We start from the raw sequence: 12771 nt of genomic DNA on the forward strand, positions 1-12771 counted from the left end.
TATCTTGTTTAATTAGACTATTTCAAGTGTGCACCCTCACCATGCGTCGACGTCATATTAAACTTTACCGGTTGATAATTTTGCTGAAATGCCCTAGAAAATACTGCAAGCTGGAGAGATTAATTGCCCCAAAAATACCGTGAAAATAATAACGACTTCGATTTTCCGTTCTACTCTTTTATCGATGTCGTCGTATAGCTCATTTTCATTATAAGCGGATTTAATTTCTTGACTGAGGATAAAAGTGCGGTTTTTATTGCACCAAACGTGCACAGCCCTTCACCCCTCACATCCGCCTGCGAAAATAAGACGATCACCTACTTGGCTGGGCACATAATGAACATTAGATCTTCTCAAATGGAGAATTCGTAATGAAGGATTTCATATCAATCCAGTATAAAATTAGGTTCAAAATGGGTTACGTTGAACAGGTACATAATACTCTACTTTTCTCTGTACCACCCAACTTCATGACACGAGGACGATTCTTCAACAAAATAATGAAATGATACGTACAATGACCAAACATGCTATTTAGATGAGTTTTAATATACAACCCGAGTTGACCTCTGTAATACTCTAATTTATCTAATGGGCGCTCTGGTGCCCTAAGTGGTTAGTGCGTCCGCCTCAGATGCGGGACGTCGCGGGTTCGAACGCCGTTCGAGTCGTACCAAAGACTACTAATGGTACTAACACCTACCTCGCTTGGCGATCAGCATTAATTGCTATACGTCAATACGAACTGCCACACTGCAGACATCGTAGCAATAAGACTACAGTTGCTAAAGCTACGTTACAAATCCATAAAACATTTGTTATTTTTGTTCTATGGCAATGAGCTTTTGTAGCTGTGGAGGGCTATGTAGACCTAAAAGTGTCTGAACAAAATGGGGGGGAGGGGGGAGCGAGTGGTCAAAAGCGCTCACCGTTCCAGATCAGTGCCATCTCACCTGTCTGCATGGGTTCGATTCTCAGAATCGGCTAATGTGGGTACGTGAGAAAGCTTGCCAGTAGCTTCTCGAAGGTTGGTGCTTCTTCTCGGAGTTTTCCTGGGTTCTCCCTCCACCAGCTATACTGGTCGCCATTATATAGCCTATCTTGTGCTGAAAATGACATTAAACCCCATAACAACAACATAATAATAGTCACTGTTATTCGTGCGAATAGATGAGAATCTCACCATCTTTCAATGACTATTCATTACTGTTGTCATTAATTACTATTGTTTTCTATTACAGTAATTTTTGGTATGTAGTTTTGCTTATGACTTGTTATTTCCAGTATATCACGCTTCCAAAATTGCAGGACCTGATCGATATAGAATGGAGATAAGACGTGCTTTTGGTTCAGAGCACAACTAATTAGACGGAGCACATTTTCCTGCTCCCCATTCAACGAAAAACAAATACATGTACCCCTACCACGACAAAAATTAATTTTACAAAAATAAACACTCGAAGCGGAGGGTGGGTCCACCACTGCTGAATGTACATATCACAAACGTGCATAGTGCCTATAACTTTGTTGAATGATGCTTACAGCAGAATACAATAAAGGGACGAGTGATTGAAGAATAGGACCTGACTATGAAGGTGCAGTATAGTGGAAGTTGATCATAGTCTTGTTCATAATGGAGGGGTTAGCTTAAAGCTGAAGGGGGACTCGTTTACTCGGTCCGATTCTGTGCTGTTTGACCGAGTGGTCTAAGGCTGTCACCTTTACGGATCACGAACATCTCACATCTGTCCGCACTGGATCGATTCTCGGCTCGGCCGACGTAATACGTGAGAAAGCTTGCCAATAGTTTGCCGTGGTGTGGTGTTTATTACCGGGTTTTCCGGATTCTTCCTCCAAAGTACAATGTAACCATCCTATCATGTGCAGAAAAATGGCTTTATACCCATAAAACCAAACCATCCCGATTTTCTGCTTCCCAGTATGTACTTAGGTCAATGGTCACTTATTTAATGCTTTGCGTGTCTAAGTCTTAGAAAAGGGAGAAATAAACCTCAAGGGTCCAAACCATGCTTTCCACGTGCAGATATGTTTGTTTGACGGTTAGTATTTTTATGTCATCCGTGAAAACTTACACTGCAGCACAAGCGTTAACAGGTACCTAGTTTTTCTCGTGCTACACGCATTGCCTAATACAGCACGTGTAACTAAACACAATTTAATTCAGAGAACCAGATGTGATTGCCAGATACTCGTTGATAGTACATGCACAAAATCTCTCTCTCTCTCTCTCTCTCTCTCTCAGTGTGCGTGTTTAATGTACGCTCCATATCATCGGGATCATTTATGTGAGTATGTGTGTGTGTGTGATTTGGATTTTTAACAAAGTTTTAACAATTTTTCAGTCCTATTGCTACGATGTCTGCAGTGTGGCAGTTTATAGTGATGTCTAGTAGTGATGTCGACCAGTCCTAACACTAATATCTTAATGCTGAAAAGATTCAGCCTTGTTTCGTATCGGCTTGCTATAAAGCATAAAAAAGACTCTTTGAATACCATTTTATTGTACACATATTGGTATTTTACGGGTCATAACTCGGCATATTTTTGTCTCGCAGAAATAGTAGAGATCGTCAGAATGACTCCGTGGAGAGAATTTTTTAACATCTCGATCAAGTATTTTCCTGACAGTGAAAATAACATGCATTTTCATTCTCGAAATTTGCTAAGGTTATTCTGCCCATTGTTTACATCTTAAATCAATAGTCCCATCATGACCTCGACAACAACCAATCATTTTAAAATAAAAATAAAACTTATTTACGTGGTTGCTACTAATTTTAAATCAAGGTCAGGATCTAGGTCAACACCTGGTGTTTCCTAAGACGAACAGTCAAGGTCAAATTATTTTCTGGAAAAAGTATCATCTCTAGTGAATAAATTTACATTACAATAGCATGTAATGAAAAATATAAAAAATAAAACTGACAAACAAATAATTAAATTGAAATAAATATATATTAGATCAGATAAAATTAAATCAAATATACATAACACTTCCCCATAAAGAAAAGAAAGATTAATATGATAAAGCTGTCTTTTTACCACAGACTAATTATACACGAGGTTAAAAGGAACTCGTATAAATTGCACATTGTACATGAAATAATATATTGTTATACACGGGAAAGTGCGTCTGAAATTACATTTCCTACCATTTGACAGGTATGACAACATCTACAGTATTTACCAACATCACTTTTGATTTTTGGCCAATAGAAGTGAGTTAAGATCTTGTGATATGTTTTATTGATCCCTAAATGACCAGCCAATGGAGTTTCATGGGCCAAACTATGTATTTCCTGTCTGTAAGGTTGTGGAACTACAATTTGATAGTTCACTGACCATTCGTCATCAGCAAGTACCTCAGGAGGTCTCCATTTTCTCACTTAAAAAAATCAATTTTTAATGAAATAACAGATAGGAACTTCACTAGCTTCAGTTTCACTAATGACCGTTTGAAACAAACAGGAGATGTCAGGATCTTTTTCCTGTTCGACTACAAGTGATTGTCGTTTATCACTCTGATTAAAATAAAGAGAATGAGTCGTTAAAGGAGGATCATTGTGATCAATACCTTCTGATTGATCCAAACAAGGAGTGAAAGTGACCCCATCAAAAGCCTGACCAATACATGTGTCAGCTAAAGGAATATTTCCCTTATCTACATCATTCTCAATAGCTTTCTTTGCCATAGCTCTGGTAACTGCACAAGCTGGAAATAAGTCAGGGAATTCTTTTTCAATAGGATCGACTTTCTGATCCAAGCAAGGTTTGTCAGTTACAAGTGGATTAACCACAAACTTGTCTCCAGCTAGGTCGTTGCCAAGTAATAAATGAATGCTCTCAACGGGTAAAACAGAGACTGTTCCGACTGTCAATGGTCCTGAGACTAAGTCTAATGACAAATTTACACAATGGAGAGGAACATTAACAAAGCCGCATTCTTCTCCCTGAATGAGAACGCTCTCATTAAATGAAGACTTCTCCGAAAAAGGCAAAGTACCTGATAATAAAAGACTCTGGGAAGCTCATGTGTCCCTTAAATTTTAATAGGGATAGGATTGGCCGAATCACCCAAGAGTGATATAGAACCCTTCGATATGAATGGTTCATAATTCTCCATAATAAAATCAGACTCGGGTTTATTAAACCCAACACATGTATTGCTTTCATTACACGACCGTGACCTTGACCTCTTAGAAATAAGAGCATTTGTAATAGGTCTGTCTTGATTCTGATGCATATTTTTTAATTTGTAGCAATCAAAAATAACTTGTCCTTTTTTCTTGCAATAGGTTCACGTAGGAAGAGACAATGATCTTGAATCAAGCTTCTCTGAAGTTTGATTTTTTAGTTGTGCCAGTTTTAGTTTTATAAGGGTTTGTATTAGGCTGAAATACCTTTCTGCCAAAAGACTGTTGAGTAGAAGTCTTATTTACAAAAGGAATTTTATGAGTTAAAGAATACTTATCAGCAGCACGAGCAGCATTTTCCAAGGTTTCAGTCTGATGCTCGTCAAGATAAGACTTAATGTCACTATGGACACAGCTTTTGAAATTCTCGAGTAATACAAGTTGTTTGAGACTTTCATAATCTCGTTAAACTTTCTTGGCTAAGCACCATCTATCAAATAACTGCTCTTTTTCTCTAGCAAATTCCACATGAGTTTGTCCAGCTTCCTTTCTATGGTTTCTACATTTTTGCCGATAAGTTTCAGGGACTAACTCATAACCCCTTAAGATGCATTCTTTGACAGTAACATAGTCACCACTTTGTTGAACTGACAGTGAACCGTAAATATCACTAGCTTTGCCAGTGAGTACAGATTGCAATAACTGAGTCCAATGCTCCCTTTGCCATTTCAAATTTTCAGCAACTTTTTCAAAATAAGGAAAATATTTGTCTACTTCTTTCTCTCTGAAAGGGGGCACTAATCTAATATTCTTTGCAAGATTAAAACTTAAATTTGGATTTGAATTATGAATGTGCTGTTCACTTGCCAGTTCCATTTCTTTCATTCCACATTGATACTCCCTCTCTTGCTTCTCTTTCTTCAACTGTAGATGCACTTGCTCTTTCTGTAACTGTATTTGTTCTTTTTGTAACTGCATTTGTCTTTCTTTCTCTCTTTCTTCTTTATCTAACTGCATTTGCATCCGCTTTCTTTCTCTCTTTCCTCTCTCTCTCTCTCTCTCTCTCTCTCTCTCTCTCTCTCTCTCTCTCTCTCTCTCTCATATTGTAACTGCATTTGTTTTTCTTGTAACTGCATTTGTCTTTCTTTCTCTGTTTCTTCTTTCTGAAGTTCCAGCTTCCTCAACTTCAATTCCATCTTGTATTTTAATTCCAGTTCCGTTACTGATACAGACTTACTAATCGAAACCAAAGCACTTTTATCCAAAACATTCTTTTCTACCAATTACTGAACCAAATTTTGTCTTATTTCCTGTTTCGTTAAGGGAGCCTTTGCTTCAAATGATCGTATGTTCTGGCAAGTTGAATCAATTCATCTTTTTTGAAAAGATTTAATTGTTCCTGGGTAGGAACTGAACGAAAGATTTCCACTTTTGATGACATTTTAGAAAAAGCTTGCCGATTTCACTAAGATTTCAAAAACTAGTGAATTCAAATTTCAAAAAAACAAAGTTTTCTGAAATATTCTATCCAAAATTCAAAATTATCCATAGGACGAGCTACCCAATTCTCATGTTACGTGTTTAGGCTCAAATAAACAGTAACACAAGAAAGAGCGAAAACAAAAAGCTTTGAAAAGTACAATAATTTATTTTCCTGGAAAATTTCTGTAGTAATGAAAAAGTATGAACTTACGGTTTTATAGAATCCAGTCTAAAAATAATCCATGAATAATCTACGAACAAAATTTTGATGTCCTAATAATAAAATGTTCTAATGATTTCAAGTTCGAGTCCCGACGAAGAATCCAAGATGGAAGACGATGACGTATGCTGTAACCTGCAGTGCTGAAGTCTATAGTTCCTTGTATAAACAAGAAATATCACTCCAGTTTTGGAAATCTGAATAACTCTTTATAAGAGCTGTCCTTATTCAACAATTTCATATGAGCACTTTTTTCCAGGAAAAAGAAAGAATTAATTCTTTTGATTCGAAGTAATTTGAAATAACTCCAAACAGCACAACATACAACTTCCATTGTAAGAGAATATCTCTCCAAAACAAAGGTTATATCGTATTCTAAAACGCAAAAGAGGGTCACGTGATCAAGTTCCATAGCCTCGTCGAAATTACTTACGTCTTAAAGATCACGTATACCCAGTGTGGCCCTGACGAAAATCAATCATTTTACTCCAAGAAATAGCATTTTAAAATATTGTTTACATCTTAAATCAGTAGTCCCATCATGACCTCGACATCAACCAATCATTTTAAAACAAAAATAGAACTTATTTACGTGGTTGCTACTAATTTTGAATCAAGGTCAGGATCTAGGCCAACACCTGGTGTTTACTAAAACGGACAGTCAAGGTCAAACTATTTTCTGAAAAAAGTATCATCTCTAGTGAATAAATTTATATTACAATAGCATGTAATGAAAAATACAAAAAAATTAAAACTGGCAAACAATTAAATTGAAATAAATATATATTAGAATAAATATAATTAAATCAGATATACATAACAGTGTGTGTGTGTGATTTTTAACGTAGATTTAAAAATTTTCCAGTCAGCGCTACGATGTCTGCAGTGTGGCAATTTATAGTGATGTCTGGCACTGGGGCACAGACATGTAGCATGATGTCCTACCCAGTCACATTATTCTGACACCAGTCCGACCAGTCCTAACACTAACATCTTAACGCTGAGCGCCAAGCGAGGCCGCTGCAAGTACCATTTTTATGTCTTTGGTACGACTCAAACGGCGTTCGAACCCGTGACCTCACGCGTCCGTGGCGGACGCTCTAACCATTTAGGCCACCGGAGCTGTAAACTATGCATATTTCAAATTTAAGTAGTATATGATTGTTATTCAACCGCCAGTAAAACAAGCCAATACTTTTTACGTTTTCAAAACTTCACCTTAAAGTGACAATGTCTAGAAGATTCATATTCAGTTTTTGAATTTATCCCTCAAACATTTAGAAGTAAAGCTGAGGCTACTTGCGTAAAATCATAGACCAATAAGGTTTGAATGGACGAACATTGAGTGAGGACATGCGTACATGTACCTCCATGTACATTAGGGGTTGATTTCACGACATTTTCTAAATGTTTTGGACTTACAGTTTTTTTTAGAAGTTTTAGAAAATAAAAAAAATTATAATGCTTGTTGGAGTGGACGCTGATTAAATATTTCTACCTATTTATATTTGCGATGACTACAGTCATATTTACGTATAATGTATAGTTTCTGCTGCGCTCATTTAGCCCAAACAGGCAAAATCCTTACTCTTCTAATGCGCCTCTTTTGTGACAGCTTTACCGTCGTTTCTATGTCCTTGTAATATTCACGATGACCTACATACATACTCGTAACATCAATTAGCGGACTGGTTATTCAACTTAGTCACGTTAGGAACGGCATTCACGACTTTCTCGTGAAATCCCATGGGTTGAAAACTAGTGCACATTTTCTTATATGTTTTTGTAATCGATTTGATATTAAACTATATATTTTGCGATACAACTTCAGAAGAACACAACAAGAACTAACTATACACGTTAATTTTAACTGACAGGTTTGCTTCTTTTAAAAAATGTCGGCATCTCAAATAACTTCAGAAAAAATGCTTATTCTAATTATTTCCATATTAGTTAACATTTGTTTGTATCTGGAGGTAAAATAAAAATCTGGCCCCCCCCCCAGCCCGTTCACAAAAATTGTCGATCCCTAACCAAAAAAACAATGCATTTTGATTCCCATGATAACAAAGTCTCAGCCATTGCTGTCTGTATACCGTAGGTACCCGCCTATATATCAAATCTAACACAGATAAGCCGTCGCATAATGCACCGGCAGATTTGGTTCTGTGCAGTTTTTACAACTAAGCATTATAACAAACTATACAGACCCTGATCTGCTGGCAGATCTGAGTGTATTGTGTTTACAGTTTTATCCAGACGTATTGTTTTACCCGAGGTATAAGCTATTACATACGGTAGATTAAAGATCAGAAAGTTTTTATTGTGATCTATATTTACATTAGGAAAATGTACCCAATGTCTATATAGCTGGTCGTTTCTCAGCTACAAAGGGAGACTTAAAATATGAAAGCAGGTTTACGTGCTAATCTTGGCTAGTACAATGCACTATTTTGAATTTGCATGTATAAATCAATGTATGGGAATACAATACAATACTGGTTAAGAAGTACGAGTCCTGCATGACCAATTTATGAGTACATGTCCCGGATGCAAGTCAGTTTCAGGCGTCCAAGTGGAAGTATGTTACATATATATACACCTGTATGATGTCAAACCTAACTCTGTTACGAACCCAGCTAAAATTTTGCAGCAATTTACGTGCCATTTGTATTTTTCGAAAATTGTTGTTTAGATCAGAGGACTGTTATAATTATCTTAATGTGTAAGGTTTTAGCAACGTTGCCAGAACGTTATTTCCCCACGTAACCAAATCACAAGCTTATAGCAAGGTTGTGAAAACGTTTTATGTTAGCTTGGAAATGTTTACTGGACAACCTTGTCCATGCGGAACACTCTTTTCATGCATTTGGAGCGTACTGAACCAAAAGACTCGGTGGGGGATGGTTTACTTTGCATTTTACTAAATTTTTTAGATCGACCGCTTCGGTGGCCTAAATGGCTAGAGTGTCCGCTTCGGATACGGGAGGTCGCGGGTTCGAACCTTTGGCCGAGTCATACCAAAGACATATAAAATAACATGAACTAGCATCTGCCTGGCTTAACGCTCGGCATTAATAGGTTAGTGTAAAGACTGGTCGGCCTGGTGTCAGGATAATGTGACAAGGTGGGACATCATGCTGCAGGTCTGTGGGCATGATGCCCAAGTGCTGGACATCACTATAAACTGCCACGCTGCATAAATCGTAGCAATATGACTGAAATTATTTAAAGCTACGTTAAAATCCCGCGCACACAAACACACACACACACTAAATTTAGATCAATGATTTATTGAATTGTAATCGCGTTTACTTCCAAAAACATGTGGAAAAAGCACAATAAACATCTGAAAATATAAGATGGGAATATTTGCACAAATTTCATTACGAAGCAGACTCACATTGACGTGTACCAGAGTCCAAAACATCGTAGTGTTTTTATATGACTGTTTCTAAGAAAGGGAAAAAGAAAATGTTGTTGTTGTTGTTGTTGTTGTGGGGTTTAACGCCATTTTGCAGCACATGATAGGCTATACATGGCGGCCAGTATTAATGGTGGAGGAAGAACCAGAGAAAACCCCGGAAAGAACCACCGACCCACGAGAAGCTACTGGCAAGCTTTCTCACATACCCACACTGGCTGAATCTTAGACTCGAACCGCCGCAGACAGAGGTGAGATGGCAGTGATCCGTAACGAAGAGCGCTTTAGACCACTCGGCCACTCGGGGCCCCGAAAAAGAAAATAAGGTTAACGTAGCCCAGTATAAGCAAATACACAGAAAAGCGTTACCCTTAATTTTCCATTAGAAAGGGTGATGTTCAGCCATCAATTCTTGACTATCAAACATTTTCCAAAGTCAACACTTTAAATGATGCATGACGGGACAATCATCCTGAGTACTGGCGTTCCATGTGGATAACATGACTCTTACTTTGCCTTTACAAACTTCCTAGTGATAAGCAAATAAACGGTACATTATCATTGCAGATGCCATTCTAAACGTCACTGAAAAGTTAAATGCTGCTTGCAAAAATGAATACATTCAAACAAGCAAATATGAGCAAGTAATTCGTAATCCTTTAACATTTCCAGAAAATCTGTCCACTGTATTTCAGCAAACGACATAAGTATTTTTTAAAGTAAAACACTTTGCTGAGTTTGTTTGTATTAGTTATAAATATCGTTATTAAACATGTAATCTATAATAACTAATCATAACAGGTACTAAACGTTCCAAACTTGAACAAATACCAGTAGAGAAACGAAAAATTAACTACAAGAAGAGAAATTACCAGTTAGTATCATTAAATACAAATTCACTTTCATATTTCAAATGTCATTTAAAAAGGAGATTAAAACATTACTATTTTTATTCCTAATTTAATTTCTTTTTTCTGTATCTACGTAAGAGCACGTGTGCAATCATGGAATCATGTATGAAGTGATTAAAGTGAAGCTGCATATATATTACGTACTGTAATTCTGAGAGTGACATGTGCAAGGTGAAGTTGTTTGCATTCGCAACACCCATAATGTAGAGAATGCTGGCATACCTCTTTACTACTTTCATGTACTCTGGCTGTTATGTCCTTACATGGTGTAGTTGTTGAATTCATACATGACCTTAATACACGGGTAGTCAACATAGCTACTTCCATGCGCTGAAATAAATTAGTATGAACTATTTCAACATTACTATAACTTTATCAGTTATTGAAATAGGAAATACGAATTTTTCAACATTAGACAATATCAGCTTTTGAAGGTGCAATGAATGAATTACACAACATATAAAAAGTTTGTATTTAAAGCAAGTTACTAGCTCCTTTTTTACAATTTACCTTTGAAGTCCAGGAAGTGAAAATGACCAACCGGAGCTTGGAGTTTTTGGGAATTGTACATCTGAAGTAAGGCCAAGCTGTACCACACAACAGTCGTATACCAAAAATAAACGGAATTAAAACAATACATAAGAAATGCAAGTCATTTGTTAATATAACCAGGATAAACAGTGAGGAAAACGTGTCAATTTCTTTCTCTTAAAAAATGAACGGCGAAGTACGAACTTTAGAAATGAACTCTAAAACAAATATGAACGCTTGTGCAATTACATTTCTCGTTTTTCATCTTGTATGATCTTTTCTCAACAAAATGGTGCATTAACATTGATGTTATGTAAAAAAAAAAAAGCCAATTATTCCTATTTCGCTTTTGTTTATACAAAATGCCTCGTGGCAGTATTGTATGAAACGGTTTTACTAAAGGGACAATTACAAGTCTTATAACACAGAAGTAAAGTCAACTTAAATTTAAAACTGCTGCGTTAAGTAGGCAAAAACTATACCAAAAATGGTTCTTTCCATTCATTTGTAATACAAGTAAGGAAACAAATAACGACAAAGCATATTCTCTTTCTTACCTGTCTACTAGTGTTAGAAGAATTAATCAACCTTTTACCCTGTTCCATTTGACCCCTGTGGACCTAATCTATTCCATCACTGTTCAAACTGTACAATTTATCGGTGACATATTGGGAATAATTCTCGCAAGATTCGTGTTCTTGTTGAGAAAATGAAACGTACTTTTTTAACAGCACGGAGGAGGGGGGGGGGGCTGGGCTTGTGTGGGACTTAGTTACTAATGAATACTGTTTTTATGGAAGAAATACATGAGAATAATTCAAAAGGACTGTTTTGATCAGGGATTGGAAAAATAGGGCTCTCAGGCCAGATCCGGTCCATGACCTGGTTTAATCCGTTAATTTACATCATCACTTATCCCACCCGTGCCCTGGAGGAAGTTGCCGATGCGTGTTTAAGACGCTTGGGACTTATTTGCTTTAGCTATGCAACCAAACTTAAATCATACATTAATACTAACCATGTGTTTTTTACGGTGGCGCTCCGCATATATTATGTACTTTTGACATAGTGACAGGTGCGATGTGAAATTGTTTGCATTAGCAACAAATACACTGGATAGAATGTTGGCATACCTGTATGCTACTTTCGTGTACTCCGACTGAATTTTCCTTAGCTGTCGTAGTTGTGGAAATCGCGCATGATCTAACCGCACAAGTGATCAAAACTTGAACTAGTCCAAAGTACTATAACATAATAATTTATTAAAACTCGCAAAACGAATGTTGCATGAGTAGTCAATTCCAGCTTCTGACAGTGTCATGAATGAATTACAAATTTTATAAAAAGTTATTTTAAAATGCATAGGAAGTGAAAATTACCAAGCGTAGTGCGAAGTACGAAGCTGTATTTCGCAGCCTAAGCAACGAATATTTTGCTTTGACGCCCGAAAACAATTCCCCATCCAAATACGCTTTTACACGTTTCTTAGCTTTAACTACAACTGACAGTTTTAAAAAAGAACATGTTATTTTACAAATTACTACAAAAGTTTTCGCCGAAAAAGATACCTGAAAGGTTTTTGGACGAAATTTGGATTGTCACGTGGGAGACTGCCATGTAAGTGTTAGTAGCGTTTGTCATTATATGACTTGGTCACCGTTAAAATTCTTTACGATCTGAATCCTTATTTCCTTATTTTCAGTTAAAAGATTATGTATAAATATATACAGAAGAAGCTATTTAAAAAAAACTTGACTCCTCGACAGGGACCATCCTGAAATATAAAACCAAGAAAACTATCAAGCGTGTCCCTTTCGTGCTAATTTTCCACCCCAATACCCCAAACCTATAACAGATCATACGCAGCAATGGCACCATATTAAATCGTCTCAGCATCTCAATGGCGCATTTCAAGAAGTTCCTATCGTTTCGCTACCCAGACCTAAATATCTCATGGACCATGTGGTACATGCGAGGGCAACTTAAAAAAAGACCACAGATTCAGGCACATACCGTTGCAAAGAGAAACGTTGCCTAATTTAAACACAA

Source organism: Sinohyriopsis cumingii, unplaced genomic scaffold (assembly GCF_028554795.1).
Source record: "Sinohyriopsis cumingii isolate HCF-2022 unplaced genomic scaffold, ASM2855479v2 utg000881l, whole genome shotgun sequence".
Lineage (NCBI taxonomy): Eukaryota > Metazoa > Mollusca > Bivalvia > Unionida > Unionidae > Sinohyriopsis > Sinohyriopsis cumingii.